Here is a 15,140-nt window from a genome sequence, read left to right on the forward strand (position 1 = left end):
TTTCCTTTCAAGAGTTCACGTTTTGAATCAGCGAGCTAGAAAAACGTATTTGGACATGTCTCTGTCCAGGGTCCTGAAACGTCTCACAGGGAATCTAACAACGACTCTCTCAGGCAAACACCCCAACTGTATTTTCTGCTGGGAGGAAAGGAATGAGGTGATAGGGGAGGAGGTGGTGCCCCAGCGACTTCCAGAGCGAAATGATAGAGTCCAAATGGTAAGCAGCGTTTAAATGTCCTTTGGGAAAAGACACAGAAAGTTTATTTTTCCCATGGGAGCTTGCCTTAGAACTCTGCCTCCAAACTTACTGAGAATACAATTTGAAAAGCTGGCAACTGGAATCTTCCTTGTGGAACTGTTTCCATTTCAGTGTGAATGGTGCATGTCCTCTGAGACCTATAGCATAGCCAAAAAGCAGACTGCATACATCCTAACTTAGACTCCTGAATGTGATGACCTATCATCATAACTAAATAACTAGTGAGAGTCGCTTTGAATTTTCACCCTGATGGCTGGATCCATGCATACGGTTTGACTGAAATAAATAAACTACAAATCATTTACTTATAATTTTAGATATAATCTGTCCATAGATCTCAGTAGTTTCATAAGAGTTAATAAAAAAAACAGGTGAATAAAGTCATTTAAGGCCACACACCCACACTAAGGAGAGAAAGAGTCCAAATTGACAATTGAAAGACACTTAGAAGAGCACCCTCAAAGACCTCCTTTCCTCTCAGCAAAACTGTGCCAAGTTGATCTTGAGAGTCATAGTGAGCACTGGTCTCTTCAGTCACCTTTTATTCTCTTTCTAGCTCAATGGCTACCAGTGACCAACAAAATTATTCTTGAAATTCAGCATTGATGGAATACAGTGTGTTTTACATAGTTGTCTATTGTATTTATATTTATCAAATATGGTCTGTATGTTCTATTTAAAAAAAAAAAAAAGAAGCAAATGTGTAGTTAAGCAAACCTTTAAGAATTGATTCTTAAAATTCATCATTGATGGAATACAGTGTGTTTTACATAGTTGTCTATTGTATTTATATTTTTTGCTAATATGGTTTTTCCTGTATGTTCTATTTTTAAAAAGCAAATATGTAGTTAAGCAAACCTTTAAAGCGATAAGTGAAGGTTGATTGAAGTTAGATGTTTGCTTGTAAAATCATTCATCCCAAGCTTTCAATGAACATATCTGGATATATGGCTGAGCAAACCTGCTGCTAGTAGGTTCCATGCGACTGTGCACCATGCCAAAGCATGAGTTTATTTGGACTCCTGCTGGCCAATGAAACAATTATTAGGCAGTGTAAAACCTGAGGTCAGCAGCATCTTAAGCGACGCAGAGAGCAATGAGATCAATTGGATTCTCAAATCCAATCTTCTCATATTATCACACTAACGTGGTAATAGCATTTCCATAAACCTTAAAGGCTTTTACTTTCCATTAATACACTCACCAATAAAACTACTGTTTAAAAAGTACCTTAAATGAGTTCAGGTATGCAAAATGTTCAGGTATGCACATCTGTGAAATGGAGCTACAACTTGATAAGCTACTACTATCTGAGAGGAACTGGATTAGAACATTTAAATATTTCTATACCACTAGGAGATTTGTTGTCCAGTGGGGTTATAAAATACACCACATATTTTTAGACAACAAACAACCTTATGTCGCTATGTGCACTAGTTAGTGTTACACGGCCAGTCAGCAGTATTTTTCTTAGTTCGCTGTGTGTCCTAGTTTGAGCCCTTTGGCTATTCACTGTATGCCTACTCATACAGCAATACATTTAGATGGTAATGTAATTGGTGCCAAAATTAGTCTGGAAGTTTGTGGCATATAATTTGTGTCACAATGTATGTTGGCATGTGTAGGTAGTATATAGTGTATACAGCAAAGAGCATGGACACTTCTTTAAAATATTAGTCTTCTCTTCTCCTAAAGACATTCCCTTGGCTTTGTCTTTTGTCTTGGCTCTTTATTGATGTGTGATGGGAAGGGTGTTAACAGCTTCCCTCTGCATACGCATGGTTCAAGGCCATTAGCCCCCCCATTGATACCTTCTGATACTTCACTGACAGGGTCATAAATGTTAGATGACCATTGACTAGTTCATACAAATTGAGTGATTAAGAGCTTGTATACTTATAGCATACCTATGACCTCAGATAATGACCTCAAATTTAAGGGACAAATACATGTATGACATGCAGACTACTCTCATAGTATTGTACTCGAACTTGTGCAGAATTCAGACAAATACATGTGAAATATAAAAGGTTAGTCTAATTGTCAAAAATATCACAGCATGTCAGAACCACAAAATGCCTGAATCGAGCCCCAGATCCTTGGGGGAAGAATTAACAAATATGTTAGAGTTAAGATGTGAGATAGTTATGCATCTCATTTAGTAACATTTTTACCGATCCATCTAATGCAGTGGCAATAGCTCTACTGTATTTCCGGTCAGTTCCTTGTCAGACTGAACAAAATGATAGTATTTATCAAGGTTGAAATGATCTGTCCGTACAGTTGTCTTTGCAACACATCAAATACTGCCAATTTTCAAATAAAAGTCACTGTTGACAAAGGGTTGGCCACATGATTTCACTGCTAACACAAGATAAATGAGTAGCGCATTTTGATGTTTCCTTCGAATTATGTCTGTAAAGCCTGACTAGAGTTTACCGTAAAAGGCTGACTCCACTAAAGCGCTACCAGGTGTCAATCCGAGATAATTCTTACAATTGTGAAAGCCTTTCAGACTTGCCCGCCAGTTGTTGTGTTGACAAGATTATTTTAATAAAGAATGCTTTGCCTCGGAGGCTGTCTCTGAATATTTTAGCATACAGTCGTTGTTGTTACAAGCCTCGATTGGTTTGTGTGGGAGACGGAAACAGTAGAGATCAGGGGCCACGCTGTCTTCATATTTCCCTTGCTTCCAGGTGGGATGCTGCACACAAGGTGCAAAATGATTTCTTAAGGCTTCATAGAGTCAGTTTACCTTACACTGACAGGTAGAGCTTCAAACCTGTCGTGCCGTACCATTTCACTGGGGCTATTCTCTTCCTTGTGGGGCCCATAATGGTGTGATCTGAGTTGTGCTGTTTGCACTACATTTGCAATATTGCACTACCCACACACTTGAAGTGTCTTTGTCTCTGTGTTCAGGTTATTATGTGTATGTAATGTCCAGTATAGCTAAAAATATCATGTAGGTATGTTTATCTGTTTAGTATCTGTTTAGTATGTGTATTTATGTTTAGTATGTGTATTTATGTTTAGTATCTATATTGTATATTTATGTTTAGTATCTATATTGTATATTTATTGTTTATCTAGTAGGTCTACTACTCTGTCTTTCACATGTTTATCTAATGTTCAGTACTTATTGTTAAGTTATGTTATGTTATATCATGTTGGAGTACTTATATGTTTATTTGGAGTACTTATATGTTTATATGTTTATATGTTATGTCTTGTTATGTTATGGTAGTGTGGTATGGTGTCCTGTCATAAGAATTTCAGTGCCCAGTCCAACTCTGTTGTTCTGTGTATCTGACAATAAAAAGACTTGACTTGACTTGTGCATTTATTCCCTTCTGTATGCTGATGGAACTGATTTGCCTTTGATTGATTCAAGACAAGTTGTCATTTACATTTAGTCATTTAGCAGACACTTTTATCCAAAGTGACTTTCAAGGATGTATACACGTTTTACATTTACACTGATGGCACACTGCACATCAGGAGCAATGAGGGGTTAACGTCTTGCTCAAGGACGCTTTGATAAGGAATTGAACTAGCAACCTTCTGATTACTAAACGACTTTTCTACCTCCTGTACCACTGTCGCCGACCGTTGTAAAATAAACACACACAAAAAAGATTTTAGGAGGGCTGTGAGGACTGTATGTTATCACATAAATGAGATTTGGCTAAATGACACGTCATCCATTAGGGCTCAGATACACATACGCGTTTTTGTAAAAACGCGACGCTAGGAAATACATTGATTCCTATGGTACGGCGCGCTTTCACGCAAAGCGCCCCGTACCATAGGAATCAATGCATTTCCTAGCGTCGCGTTTTTACAAAAACGCGTATGTGTATCTGAGCCCTTAGTGTCTGAGAAAACACTGAAAAAGTATCCTTTATTTCTTCATTTTCCAAAGAAACTATGTAATTTGTCATTTCAACCCAAAGGCTTCAACTCTGACTATTAGAGTGATAATTCACATGCATGCAAGTAGCTTTACCAAATTTCACTTCATGTAGAGAAGAAAAATCTATAGCCATCTTGTGTTTTATTCATATCATAATGAGCAATGTGAGGTCATGACAAATACAGATTGGTTATGGGTTATGTTGATAAGGATTATTTATTGTTGAATCGCAAAATCTTTCCATAAACCCACTTAAAGCAACATCAAGGTTTTACCGATTGTATTTTACTTAATGTATTCAAGTCTACTTAATGTATTGATTATTGTCTTCAGAATTCTTTTTCCTAACTTTCTGTGCAACTTTTGCATGAAAATTCAGACCCAATCGATCTTTAAAGCAACACGCTCCGCCTCAGCCTTCAGTGACTCGTATTTAATTCCGACGGTGACATTACAGACATTTGTTGACATGAGCTGTCTGCGGCTGTGACTTTTCCCCACTATAAAGTAACAGCTACTGTATTAAGACCCCTCTGGGGGAGCCTCTAAATGTCATGGGAAAGTAGAGGGGATGATGGAAGTGTGGAGAAAGTCAATATAATGTAATGACAGCATAATCCATTTAGAGCATGAACAGCTTGTTTTTCTGTTTATTCCAGAAAAGCGGCACTGTCAAATTCTGTATGGTAATGCAACTAGGTGCCATCACTATTGCACACAGTCAGTTGTGACTGTATTTGAACATTGCTGTTTTAAACCGGGCGGGGGACACCGGTATAAAACATCATATATTTCTGCTCGTGTAGTACTCATTGTTGCAAAGTCCTATTATTCTATCACATCTAGCACATTTTGTATTATAACTCAAGGCAGAAAAAGTCTTCTGCATGCATGTGCATTTATGCAACACACTGCAACCTGTTTAAGTCTTCGGCTTGTTTAAGTCCCTTGAGGAACCACAGTGAAATAAGGTCATTCCATGGCCATTCGGCCCTTTCACCACACACAATGCCCATCTCTTTCTTCCTTTTTTTAGGCCATGGACTAAGATGTGGGCGCAGAGCTAGGCATTACTCAGTAGTGTGATGAGCTGCCTGTGTGACTTACTTCACAGAGAAGCCCTCCATATTCATCCGTCTCCTCTCTGAGTAATGGCCACAGCAGGGGCGGAGAGAGAGGGAGCTCACCAGCGCTCGCCCGCCGTCCGCCCGTCTGCCGCCTGTCTGGCTGTCAACTGTTCCAGCCTGTCTGGAGGGCTCCTAGTCCTTTTTTAATTCTCAGCCAATCTCCTGTCTATCACTGCACTTTATCCCCACTTTAGAGCTCAGCTCTCGGCCTGCTTTCGGACACCTTCTGACATCTTTTGCAACCCGCACCTCTGCAGGATGGGGGGAATACACAAATGTGTCACATGGTTTTTCCAGGACTGTAACCGATATAAAAACGTATGAGGAGAAATACAAAAAAATAAAGAATCCTGTCTTGTTCGTCCCATGACACATAGAGTGCTTTTAGAATCTGTCACACTTCAACTCCCTTTTTAAAGCCACTCCTCACTAAGCATGTGTGTGTGTGTGTGTGTGTGTGTTATTTTTTCCTCTTGAGCAGAGAGATATGTTCATTCACTATTTTGCAGACACTATCATTATTAGCCAAATGGTCTCATTTGTCTCATACCCTCGGGACACTGTTCCTACTCACGCAGTGCTGCCCTTGACTAATGCCATGGATGGTCTTCTAACTATGTTAGAATCCTTTCATAATAATACAATAATTAACAACCAAAATAATAATAAAAACAACAACAACAACAACAACAATACTCATAATTGAATGTATTGTTACTATAATGAATCATAATAATTACAATAATAACATTATAATTTTACAATAATAATATTAACAATTTTCATTCTCACAAAAATGAAGGTCAGAGAGTTCAACCTTGATTCACGCGCAGTTCCACACCTGCTGTTCTGAGTTCTTTTCTGTGGGTGACGGCCATGTCATGCTGGTATGCTACGCTTGCTATGCTCATTATAAGCTGTCTGAGGCTGTGAATCATTTTGAAACCATGCAGGTTCTTACGCGATTTCCATTAAAAAGGAGGATTAGTGACAATCCAGACAGTGAAGCAAGCTTAAAATCAAAGAGGCTTGAAGTGTGGAACTAACATGGCTTTATTTCAGAAGTCTCAGAATAATTGTGAATGAAGTACAGCAAAAAGTTTATCACATGTGACACGACCCAGCCTGGTCTGCCCCGCCCCCTTGCTATCAGTGCTCTGTATTCCACAGCTGAGGTAGTAGGATCTGCGCAGGTGTGCGGAATGAGGCCTTGATGAGCTGCACCACAGGAAGGCCTGGGTGCAGTGTGCAAGGAGGCTCCCTCTCCTCGACGTTTCGTTATGTTTGTTTGTTTAACATGTGTACACTACTGAAACACCCGCTTGCACCACACTTTGATTTTAGACGATTATACTGACTGTTTCTACTATGCTTTAATAAATGTCATTTTTACCAATCAACCTTGCGTGTCGAACTCCCGTTCATGTCACATGCAAGAGCCAGCTTGTGACACATGCAACAACCCATCTGAAGAACAGAGAAGTCACCATGCTACCATAGTAGTTGTTAAAGTACGTCATCTGACCTGATGGTGGAGACATATTTGTCTCATAAATGTAATATTGGAATCACTGTTGTTATCCAGGTGAGGCAATGCTATGAAGAATTTCACATCATCTTAGTGCCGTCATCCTGTTTCTTTTGGTGTGATAGATTTTAGATCTACCCTCGCTTGAATAGTCTGCATAGATATATTTTAATGTTCAGAATCCACAAAGACACATCAGTTCGGATGCAAGGTGTCAGTGGGAACCGATGAGGGGGAGCTTTGCCTACACATCATCTAAAAAGGCGGGAGAATTCCCACACGAGCAACAGAACTTCCCTTGTGTTTTTTTTTCCTGGCTTCCTCCAAAAATACAACTCTTCTCAAGGAGTCACTCTGCTGAATTGACACAGGGCTTGGCAGATCAATCTGAAAATCCAAACTGTTAAAAAATTCCTGGAAAATGCTATTGGCCAGTAACATAGTTCTTTTGTAGTTTTTGGTCAGCATAGTATTCACAGTAACAAGAATCCTGCTGTAAAAGAAAAGACAAGGGTTAGACTGCGAAGTCACATTTGCTGGTTAACTTTAAAAGTAACCACATCCATCAAACTAAAGTGTTACAAACACTTTTCTCCATATTGGTACATTTCTGGTCTTGCTATATCCATTCTGTCTAGTGCATTTTGGATTGGCAGTGGAGCACTTCACAACTTCTCTTAACATGACTGTTTAATATTTCCTGTTTGTCCAAATTGGTTTTATGATTTGTGGAAGTACTGGTGAACCGATATTCAGGGGATTACTGCAAATAACTATTGCATTGTGGGAAGATGTAACTTATTCAGTGGGAACGCACCAATGTGGAAATCAAATGATCCATTTGGGGAGTCAGGCCTTTTTTTCTGAGATAAGCCTGTGGGTGTTAATGATTTTTGTGGAAAATGACTACTTCTGGAATGCTATAAGAAGTGATGCAGTGAATGATGATACAGGAAGTAAAACTGTGAAAGATGATATAAACTTCTAGCGCAACATTTTCTTCAGCAGGTGTTGATGATGATGTCTCCGCTCTACAGGATTCCCACTTGTGATCACATATGACACATCTACTTTTAATAGAATTTTCAAATTAATTACATAATATTAGTTAAAACAAAGAGAGATTCTTCTCAAAAATAAAAACAAAAGCTTTATTATTTTTCATTAATTGTACATTTTAGAGCATTTTGATGTAGTTAGCCATTTAATTCCATAGTTGGATGATATTTGATTTGATGGAAATGTTACAGAGGCCCTTCGCAGGTCTAGCTAAGTAATATTCCAGCCATTTGAAAAACATGAGAGGGCATTGGGATAGAAATCTGCAAGTCATTCTGTAGCTCAACAGGTAGGGCAGTTGATAAAGTAGCGCGTTGGCACCACCAAGGTCAAGGTTTTGATTCCTGAGAGATGCATAATGATGAAGTCTGTATGCTGCTTGTACTCTCACTTGCTAAATAAAATAGACTGCTAACTTCATAAACGAAAATGGATGTAAATTCTACACAGCTAACACCTGTAAACACATTAGCACCTGAACAGCCTTGTCTCTTCATGTACCGTGCCTAGATATATGTAAGCTCATTTGAAGGCATATGTTGCATTCAAAACCACCTGTACCGCACCATAATCAGACATACAACGTAGTATGCACTGCACATCAGTGAACATTATCACACCTTTGAGAGCTATGCTGCTAAACCTTTGCACATGAAACATAAGTCCAAGCTGAGAAATAAAAAAAAGTCCTGCCTTCTAACAGTATTTATTAACTTAAACAACTTAATGGAATTTTTGCACCTTTTTCGCTTTTGTATTACAATTCAAACCAATTGCATTAGTTTATATAGTTCCAATTAAATATTGACATTGTCCCAAGGCACTTTATAGAGCTCTGGACTAGAGCAGGAAGCTTTTCAAACTAAAAGATTGTACTTTTACCTCTGGCAAGGAGGTTATATTTTTGGTGTGGCTTGTATGTCTGTCTGTAAGCATCCAGAAACCATGTAAACCACCCTAAAACGTCCAGCCCAATTTGCATCAAAACTGGGGGAAAGGGCCTATGAAGAACCCATAACATTTTGGAGCTGACCCGAATCACTTGGAAGATCCACAAATTTAGTTTCATGTTGCAAAGAACATCAGACAACGTGTGGCCTTGGCGTAGGTCTGCAGTCTCCAAGTATCCTTCTAGTTAGACAATGCAACAGTGGGATACACATCACAATGTGTGACACCAGTGTTACTGTAAGTTACTGTTCAACTTGTGTACAATTTCCCACAATGCAATTGTGATTTACAGTAATGCACTACAAAGGAGTCTTACAAAAATATACAGATTTCACACAAATGGCAGTGCAAACGTGACAGCAATCTGAATTGAAATGTGATTCATTATACACATGAATGTTAAGAAAGACTACAGTGATGGCAGCCGGTAAAGGAAAACACAAAGAGACAGAGACAGATTTAGTTCCAGGATGCTTATTAGAAGAGCAGGCTGGTAAATGAAACTCTAAGCGAATCCAGTGGACACCACATCTTTTTCCCATGAGAAAGGGGATTGAGTGCAACTCTCTGCTCAGACAGCTCCGGCAGCAAAATCTGAGCTTGGCAGATAGAAAAAGTCTACAGGTTCAGTGGTTCACAGGTTCAATTATTTAATCCTAATGTGAAAGCCACTGTGTGCAGCTGCAAATGTATAAGGATGATGTCCACAGGATAGGACAAGTCCACTTTGCTGGTGTCACATGTCAGTGACATCATGTCTGCCTTTGAGTTCACGTCTCTGATACTTCTGGAGATGACCATCCACGACCTTATTTTTGGACGAGACCCAATGTGAGCAGAGGTGAAAAGGTTGATGGGGAAAAAAAATGATGCTGATTTAGCAAGTTTTGATATGTGATATCATAGCAAAGCTTGTTGTGTGGTAGCAGGGGTCATCAGGTTTAATGACAGAGAAGATTTAAAGCGCACAGGAGAGAAGTTAAGAAAGCCGACTTCTTTTACTTCTTTACAACCCAGGGCTAAATGCCATTGTGGATAAGCTGGTGACTTTTGAGAGGGAGATGTTACTGTAGGCAGTACACCATCAAAGTCGGTGAGTTGTGGCATCAGGATTTTGGCAGTGCACAATGTCAGCTTATCTAATGTCTGGAATATAGAGCAAATTTGTGCACATTAAGTAAATGTTTTTATTTATAATACACGCCATACATAATCAAGCATTGTCTGTTAGTACTCACTTTCCAATCGCCCATGTGTCTCCCACTTTTGCCCAGTTTTGAATATTTACTGTTTACTTAATTGTTTTCTTTCTCTACATCGATGTAAAACTGAAATGATGCTGTAAATTGATATATCTTGTATCAAATTACAGTGTTTTCAGAGGACACTGCTTTATCAATTGACGGTGCACACCTGAACAGAAAGGGCAATATAAGACAAAGTATGAACAAACAAAGTCTCCATATGGTGACATCATATCACAACAATTCATTTTAGTCCTTACATACTGAGATAATAACAGGCTGTTTGCCAAAAAGTCCATTATTTCAAGCATGTGGGTTAGGATTAAACCAACGGCTTTGGTTGGTACATTTTACTTTGTGTTTGATGTTTGCTAAATTCCAGCGTATAATTGGCAGTAAATATGCCTGATTTAACTCTGCCCCTGACACCTGCATACCATTATTATGCATGCAACACTTCCAACATGAGAAGGTATGTGATGAATGTCATACCTTATTCACTGTGTGATATTATTTCTCCACCTGACCTCTTTTTTCCAATTATACCATGATAGATGTGGTTGATTATATCGGCTGCAGGCATGTGCACACGCAGAGAAAAGAAAGCAAGAATCCGAAAAACATACTTACTGCTCAGAACAGATATGTGGTATAACACTGAATTAAATACTGTGTCTATTCAGTTATATACTTAGAAGCGCCTCAGTATGGCTTAGGGTTTGATTAATGGTTTCTGCCTGTCTAAACAACTGTGCTGCCGTTTTCATTCTTATGATGGTATAATGTAATTTGTTATAATGAGCTGCTCTTGACTACTGTCTGCCTTAACAATTGTGGCGAGACTTTCATTGCTGTAGACAGGCATAGAATAATTAAATGAAACAAAAATGTACAGTAATAACAGGAAAAAGAAAAAAAGCCACGTGGAAAGAAAGTGTTGCTTATACTAAAGTTGGCCTACCAGTCACATTTAAAGAAGTCCTCGCTATTGAACAAGTCAGAATATCCAGGAATTTGTAAATCAAACTCAACCTGTGAAATGAAAGTCAAGAAATCTCCACCTTTTTGTTTCCTTCTAGTTGAGTAACAAGTAGAAATTTGGATTGTGCTTATTTGTACAATGTGAAGTGACACATTTGTGAGAACATCTGAGTTGTTTAGAGAGTCTACTGACGTTTTTCAAAAAGGCCTAAAAACGTATCTTTTTTCAAAAGCTTTCTGCTAATCAATTTTCATTGTTGTTTTATATGTATATGTAGCACTTTGAGATTCGTATAATGTAAAGTGCAATACAAATAAAATGTATTAATATTATTATTATTATTGTTTACGCAGCTCCTGAGCAGTGCAGAAGTATTTCCCTCATCCCTAACCACCTTGGCTACCATGAAATGTCTTGAAATGAAAAACGGCTCTGAGACTTGTGACAGCTCTCAATCAGCAGGCCTGGAAAGCTATACATAATCATGTTAACTTTACTTTCAAGATTAGGTCTCTCCGTCCGTCCAGAGTTATGGGATAAGCTTTGGTGACAAAGAGCCCTGGCTCTTCATGTGAACCAGCCAGGCCAAGTAGCCCAAGGTGCATCTTCACAGATTATAAATGATTTAGCCTGAGAGTCACAGTGTCTGGGCTCCTGTTTGACTCTATCTGTCTGCCATTTTGTTCATCTGCTTCTTATCCAGTTGCGAGTGTTTGTGGTTTGTCTGGCCGTAGAAACAAATGGGAAATGTAATGATTGACGCTGTCTATCAAAGATAGAAAAAAAAAAGTCTATTTCTCTGTTTCAAGATTACAACATTTGTTCTAAACTGGTATCCACAGCCAACCATAGCTCAGTCAGATTGGCCTGATGTGGTCTACAGTTTAATTTTGACAGCAACGTATGAAGTAGCAGACGAATCAACAGTAGTGTATTTTATTACACGTCGTTGGAGGAAACTTTCCTCACACAATGACACCCGAACAGACACCGTTTTACAATGCAGATGGTAGGATACACACACCACTCATTAGCGGTATGTTAAGTTAAACAACCATTTAAACCATGATTTAAGCATGTTTTATCACATAGTCATTATGATGGCACGGTCGAACACTAGTCAGCCAGCATGACTTTTAATGACTTTACCAGCATGTGATCTAGTAGTTACTCACATAATAAAAATGCATTTTTTATCAAATATTTTAAATCAGGTTAAAAATTGTCAGAGCAGTGTTACATTTTTGTTTTAAAACTTGCATGGAGTGTTAGGTTTAAGAGATATATAATATAGCTCAAGTCAGTTTCTCTCTTGAATGACAAACCCTATATTCCACTAGAACTCAAATGACTTCAGGGCCAGCCTTATTTTTAGTTTCAGTATGCTTTAAATTGCCTGCATCCATTTAATCATGCTTTAGTGCTATCTGTAACAGATCTGGGGGACTTTGACAGATGCTTCTGGACACCCACATAGTTGTTGTGCTCTGTTACTGTGTTGTAGTGCCTTCAGTTACCGACAGAGCATCATACATAAGAGCATTAATGTTCACTGTACACGACTGAGTAAACAGACGCACCAAACAACACCATTCAGGTAGTAAATCTGGGGGTAAACCACACACGGGGAGGTGAGTGTGTGTGTGTGTGTGTGTGGGGGGGGGTGCTGTCATCCAGGGTAATATTCTTCCTCCTTCGTATTCACACGCTATGTGTGGTATCCGAGGCATTCCATTTGAGCGTGAGGCAGAATGACACGCATTGACGACATTAAATAGACTTTCCTGCCGCCTACAACGGCACCCATTCCAGACGGCCTGGTATTTACGGTTAAATCCCTCGGTACACCTGTGAGCTGGAGCAGTTCTCGGGGGATTAGTACCCATGTTCCGGCACTCACCTGTCAGCAAACCTGACAAGATTATTCCCCGTGGGCTGCCTAGGATGCGTTGATTTCTCCATGGTGTAGCCTTCACTGAAACTTCATTTCACGCCTCGACTGTAGCCTACTTTTATACTTTTCACCCACTCCAAACTTTCAAAAATGGAGTTACAATAATTTCTGTGAGGGATGTCTGTTTTTTTTTAGTTTTTTGCAGCATCGTCACACATGTCTAGTGAAATCTTGTGTGTGATGATCTGTCAAATTACCCTTTTCAAATGCATGAAATATGGATAGGCAATGTTATGCCATGCAGCTACTTGAAAATCAGTGATGCGTTTTTCAATGGTACATTTGAACTAAACCCTCCTGTTATGATAAGGGGCACAGGTAGCTTGATCGTGCAATCACTTTGTGCATCTACAACATTTAATCAAAATCTCTCCAGCATTGCCACAGTAATTGTGGTGTGTTCTCAGATCGGACTTGTAATTACCAACCTGTATTGAGACTTCAAAGAAATGGTCTCCAGGCAACCATATTGATCGACAGGGGACTCTACTTCCTTGCATATGAACAGTCCTTCTACACGGCTCCATTCTACTTAATAAAAAGATGTTATTGCACGGCCTCTCCAGGGGTGGATAGTGCACAGTCAATGCAGAGAATAAATATGATTTCCTGTTTTTAATGTCCTTTGTGTGTGTGTGTGTGTGTGTGTGTGTGTGTGTGCTTGTGTGTCTGGGTGTGTGTCTGTGTATGTGTGTGTGTGAGAGCCTGTGTCTGTGTGTGCTCTGTGGATGTACTGTTACTGCCACTCTGTCTTTCCATTTGTCAAGTAGTTTGTTGAGTTTTATAACAACCAATCTTTAGGAACCAAATTTGAACGACTTTCATGAAAACTGTCTCTATAAAAATGTAGAGAGAATGTCAAGAGAGACAAAATGACCATTTCAATATGAAATTTTATTCTTTTTGCATCTCACAGAGATCTGTTCTGATTTCAATACCACAGTATTAAATCACTTGAAAAACCTACCACTTGAGTAACACAAACAAAAGCAGCAAGTAAGAAATGGCGAGACCAAAAATATGACATTTAAAAAAAAATGAATCCTAAATGCAAAAAGCACAAGCCACTGCACTATGAACAAGAAATCAGAACCCCATACTAAACCCTACAATCTACACAATCACACTTATAACAGATAATCCCCCGGCCTATTCATACTGGTTCAACAAGCATGTAATTAGAGCACAGAGCAGGGTAGCTGTATTTCAAGACAATGTGACTCGAAAATAATAGCATGCATAAATTAGAGGAACATCCGGTACACTCTAAAGGCTACTGATAAAGGTTAATGAACACAGAAAGCTGCTGGGGTAGGAATGCATTGCAATTCATTGAAGAAAAAAAAAGCACATGATTTTTTAATGGATAGAAAAATCCATAAACCAGCTTTTACCACGAACAGGAAGAGGCACAAGGCATTCATCATGAGGTATTTCTAATGTCAGAAGCCTTCTTAAGTGCTGTGACAGCTGCAAAATGGCAGTTATTATTTGTATAACTTGAATGATGTAGTATTCTTAACGCTAAGCATTTGTTTTGTAAAATATAGAATTGAATGTTCCCATATGCAGGCGATTGCCTATGCATGTCATGTGCTCTATATGTCTGTTTCGTCACGGCAACCACAGCCTCTCTGTGATTGGAGCTCTTCACACAAGCCATCCCAGGTGAGTGTAGACTGCCAGCCAGCGCTTGTAGTGTTTCAGCAGGCGGAGACCTCGTTGGCTGGTGCAGAGGGCTCTGTTTATACCCTGGTGCCTGTTCCACTGCCAGCCTGACAGTGGCTGACACCGCAGAGTGATGGGCTGGGGTAGGATGAGACGGGGAGACACCCAGCTCTCCAGGCCTCCTGTGGGGGGGTGGGGGTGGGGAACAAGACCAATTTCCACTCCAGGCAAACATGTAGTAGGGCTGAATTCTAAACCAGCATTCCTCTGGGTGCCAGAGCTGAGTATCTTTCTCACACCAGAGGTGCTCTGTGTAACAATGCTGTATGCTTTTTTTTTTTTGTTTTTTTTCGGTTGATATATTCTGACCTTCAGAGTCAGTGTATTGATAGTTAATTGTGCTCCTCCGTCACATCAACATCCCTCTCCAGAGGCGGCACGGAGAAGGAATC

Source organism: Sprattus sprattus (assembly GCF_963457725.1).
Source record: "Sprattus sprattus genome assembly, chromosome: 10".
NCBI classification, from domain to species: domain Eukaryota; kingdom Metazoa; phylum Chordata; class Actinopteri; order Clupeiformes; family Clupeidae; genus Sprattus; species Sprattus sprattus.